The 4,896-nt window shown below is 44.1% G+C and overlaps 1 protein-coding gene across 1 annotated transcript in view; it reads left to right on the forward strand.

Annotated features, from left to right (window-relative positions):
- Window positions 1-4,896, forward strand: part of TRPM6 (transient receptor potential cation channel, subfamily M, member 6) — an 88,221-nt gene that overhangs the window by 1,325 nt on the left and 82,000 nt on the right. The window lies entirely within an intron of this gene.

The raw sequence follows: 4,896 nt of genomic DNA on the forward strand, positions 1-4,896 counted from the left end.
GGCTGGGGTGGGACAATCCCAGGTTTGATCACAGTCCTACTGCTATGAACTACTGCATTTGGTTACATTATATTAGCGCAATTTAACCCCCAAACAGGGGTAGAGGAGGTTCTACTAGAACATCCCAAGTGCTTACGAAATACATCTGTTCCTCTGCCTGCTGGCTTGCCAGCGTTTTGGAAAGGCTTGGTAGCGGTGCCATGCAGCCTCAGCCCTCAGCAAGCTCGCCCTGTCCTTGCTTCTTGCAGCACCCTCCTTGCCCCTGCTCTGGCCCTTCCCTCACCCCTTGTGCCGGTGCAGCTCACAAGACTGTCCAAACACAGATGCAGCCAGGCAGCTTGGTGAGCAGGGAGTGCTCCCAGGAGGCTGGGTGGGCTTTGGGACTGCCACCCAGGGAAGAGGAGCTGGCAGCAGGATGGAGCAGAGGCCTTTTAGGTGGCAGGGTAGTGTGCCTGGGAGAGCAGCCTGGCGTGGTGGGGGCCAGGAGTTGCAGCCAGGCTTGGTGCAGGAAGGGCAATGGCGGTGGCTGCCAGGTCATCCTGTGCAGCCCGGCATAAACAGCAACCGCAGCTGCTCCTCACTGCCTGGCCCTGGGGAAGCCCAAGCCTTTGGGGATCCCTTTGTCTGCTGTTGTAACCTCCTGTGCAACAAACCAGGTGATAAGGCTGGCATTGTAGAATGTGTCTTGGCACACGAGGCTGAAGGCATGGGAGGACCCAGCGGAGAGCCCGAGGTGGCCTCTGTGGCAAAGGGGCAGGAGGATGTTTCCATCCCCGCAGACCCAGGCAGCTGCTCACAGGCCATGGCTGGCTCTTCTTCCAGCTGGGTCGAGGCAGCTGTTTGTGGGTCTGCAGCATTCGGTGGGTTAACGATGTGACTTACATTTAAAAGCAAGACAGCACACAAAGAAAAGGTTTTTTTTGGTGCAAGGTGGTGGGGTAGGCAGAGCCGGGGAGAGTGGTGAGCCACAGCAGAGGTGGGACCATACCTTCAGCCTCCTCAGAAATCATCTGAGCTGTGCTCTCTCTCTCTCTTTGGAAAATGGTATTTCAGTCCTGTAGCAGTCTGCCTGTCTTGCAGTGTGTGGGAGGGCTGCTGTACACAGCTGTCAAACCCATGAAGATTTTACTACTGTGTGAGACAAGCAATGGAGCAAAAAGAGCAATGCTGACAGGAGTGACAGTGAACAGTCATGTGTGGGTCGCTCACATCCTTTAATCTTCATAGTATTACAGTTTAATACAGATTGCTATCAAGTTGTGAGGTACTGGGGCCCTTCATGCTTCGGCCAGCTGAATTTTGCTAACTACGTTTGTTTTCCACTTCAGATACTTTAGATATATCCTGTCTTCAGAGAGTCACCTCTTTAGTCAGTATTAATCCCTGTGTTGTGAAAATATGAGACAAACAAAAGAAAGCTCTGAAATTTACCAGCAGATAAGTTTCTTATCTTCCTCCTCCTGGTTTGGGAAGAGCTTTATGCTGTATAATTTTGAATCCTTTGATAGAGGAATGCGTTTGTAATAGCAGCAGGTGGTTGACCTCTGTGATCGCTCAGTGCCAGGTAGGTGAGACCCAGTTTCAAAAATAGCGAGTTGATTAGCTCTTTGCTAACACCAAGTGCTGGACAAAGAAGCAGCACTGGCTTCCATCGATCCCAAAGTGGAAATCTGAGCAAGACTTGAAGCATTGTATTGACCCTCTGAATAACACATCTGAAACATCATTTTCTTATGACTACCTGGATTTTCACTTCTTTAAAATGACTTACAACAAGATAATTTCAAAGGGGATATGTAACTTGCCTTGAATTTGTGGGATTTTCTGATTATTTTGCATTAGTTAATAAAAGAAGACCAAATGCTTCATTTTCCTTGGGATATGAATGGTACTAATGGCTTCCAAAATACTGTGTGTGAGACAAGCAGGAGTGTTTATTAAGGAAGCCCTGCAACTTTTGTCTCCGAAAGACACACAGTAAAATAAGGCCATTCTTATATTTAAGGATTTGTCATGATTTGCAAATATAGTTTGGATTAATTTGCCATTTCTTGCTCCATTACTGGTGCCTGCTCTTGTTTGCCACAAGTTTTGTGTGTCTTTTATAATTTATTCTGCTATTCAGACTGTTTTCCATCAATTAAAATCTTTAGATGTCTCTCTGTATCTTATGTATGACTAGCTTGTTCAGTAATCCACATTTTATGCTGATCATTGAATTGGCTTTATAAGAGCAGAAGATACACATTATATTGTATTTTAATGCTGGCAATGTAAGATAAATGTCACCTTATAGCAAGGTAGCTGCCATCAGCTTTAAGCACAGATTTTTTCATTGCATGTATGGACCACAGTTATGAAACAGCCAGATCCAAACTTGATCTCAACAGTTGCTGTGCTTCTAGAGTAGTGGGTTTTGGAGTGGCCTATTTTGGGTGGAAGGCCGAATTATGTTTCATGCCACAGAGACTATTCCAGTGGGGAGTAGACCAGGAAACCTGTTCTTAAGTAATTCGCAGATGTCTAATGCCAAGATAGGATTTTTAGCAATGCTTTGGGGGCCTGTTTCAAGGATAGGTCTGAGGAAAATAAATGTGATTTGAGGTTTCTTGTGTAGAGCTCATTTTCAAAAGCCTGAGCTGTTGGCAGAAATGTTAAGGTGAGGGCCTCTGTGGCCTTCCCCCTCTAGTCCAGTGCCATGGGCTGTGCAGGAGAGTCTGCTCAGAGCCTACAGCTGCAAACCAGGGGTCCCTCCATGAGTGCCTCCACCCTGGGCTGGCTGTGCTCTTGGAGCAGTGCTGTTTGATGTGTTTTTCCAAAACATTACATGTTCAGGGATAGCAGAAAGGCTTAATAGATTAGTTAATAAACTTAAAAAGTAAAAAGTAATAAATTAATTAAAGGCCTAGTCTTTCAGAATGGGCTAAGCTTTCCATCTGTTGTCTAGCTCTGTGCTCCAGGGGTCAAGCTGGAGCTTCTTTGACAAGGTACGAGTTTTGTATTTAGTATTTCCTGCATTTTGTTGTCATGACCCCACTGCTATTTGCGTCTGTGTTACAAAGCCAGGTTGTTGTCCTCTGACAGGGTAGCCTGAACACAAGGAAATTCTAGAAGACCCGAGAGTTTGTTGAAAACCTCACATTGGGTTTATATTTTATTGCACATGACCCTGGAGTTTTACAATGCACTTCTACCCTATGTGGATCCAAAGTGGTGTTCTTTGTTACAATCAGTTGTTATATTACTTCATACTGTAAGCATGCATGTAATGGATGCTGAACCAGAAAGTTCCTGCCCTGAAAAGCTTATGCAAGACAGCCTGTTAAGTTGGAAATCTCTTTAATGCTGGCAGTAATTTACAGTTGCCCTGGGATGCAGAAATACTGCTGAAGTCCTGTTTTTCACTTAAGAATTATTATGCATAAAATGATGATACCTGCAAGTCCACCTTTGCTTTTATGGCTCAGGAAATGTTTCCAGGGGTAAGGGTTCAAGAGATACCAATGTGCTTACAGGCTGAGCTCTTGTGAAATAGTCTTGAGTGTTAGCTTACGAGAACTCTGGCTGCATTTCAGGTATCTAATGTTCTTGCAAGTGACTTGCTCTATGTGTGTTAATTTTTAAAAGGGTTTAAGATATTTTAGGACGCTGTGCTGAACACAGAGGCTGGATTTTTGCAGTGGCTGTAATAAGGGGAAGTTCTTCTTTCTTTCCCCTCATTGTGTACTTGAATAAGGGTGGGTCACACACTACGCTACACTGACTTCTCACAGATATGCTTTCACTTGAAAATGGTGTCTCCCTCCTTCCCAGGCACTGAAAATCAGTTTTGGATCTTTCGGGTATTTCTATTTCTTGCCATCAGCAGTACAGGTTCTTTACAGGTACTGTATAAGTATACTGGAGTTGTGAGGCAAATGTATTAGCCCCAGGATTATCTGTTGCTAGTTAATGAGTATTTGCTTTCATCTAAGCATTTTGAGGGTAACAAATAATTTCCTCACTGGAAAAAAGAGTTATATGATGTGTAACTATACTGGGGTTTTTGCTAAGATTCTGCCAAACCTGCTCAGCAATGCAGAAATATTGGCTCTAATAGTTAAGGTCTTTAGGAAAACCCAAATTCTTGAGAGGTGACATAGAAAAGTGGTTGTGTGTAGTAGATTCACTATACACACAGTGTGTGCAGAGCTGAGGCATGGTGCTTGGCAGCAGTTTTCAGCTCTTGAAATAGTGTTTTGGCTAAGACACAAGATAGAAATTATTGCTCTCTGTTACCAGTACGAATTTTTTGCGGTTTCAGTAAGCGACTTAGAACTTGATTGTTCTGGCTAGTTTCCAGCACAACTGTACTTTGCCTAAATGAACTAATCTGTTACTTAAACTGGCTAGTCATTATATGATTTCTCATTATCTCCCCCTGTCTGGATCTACAATGTGTCATTAAAGGCAGTTGATCCTGCTTTGTCCAATAAATGGTTATATTTCAATAATGGATGAAGTTATTCTGACACAGAGGTGTGTGCCTCTTAATTTCCTTTTGCAGGGGATTGAACAGTGTCTGGAGCAGCATGCTGTTTCATTAGAAAATGTGTGTATCTGTGCCTTTCACCCCAAAGGGAACATAAGTACAGCTAATGGTACTAAAAATTTGTCATGTAGTATTGGCAGTGTAACCTAGTTTTCCTGAGTTTGGTACTCCACCGATGAACAGTGCTTATTGTCTGGTCTTGAGGGGGCTGAATGTTTCTTGCAGATCTTAGTTTAGTAAATCTAATTCCGAGCAGGACAAATGCACATTAGCCCCTACTTATCAGTGTTTAATTGGTGCAGTGCATCTAAAGGCTTTGACTCTGGCAAGTTCTTTACCGGCGGGTGGGGGGTGGGGGTTGGGGG

This window comes from Haliaeetus leucocephalus, unplaced genomic scaffold, assembly GCF_000737465.1.
Source record: "Haliaeetus leucocephalus isolate CR32 unplaced genomic scaffold, Haliaeetus_leucocephalus-4.0 Scaffold251, whole genome shotgun sequence".
NCBI lineage: Eukaryota > Metazoa > Chordata > Aves > Accipitriformes > Accipitridae > Haliaeetus > Haliaeetus leucocephalus.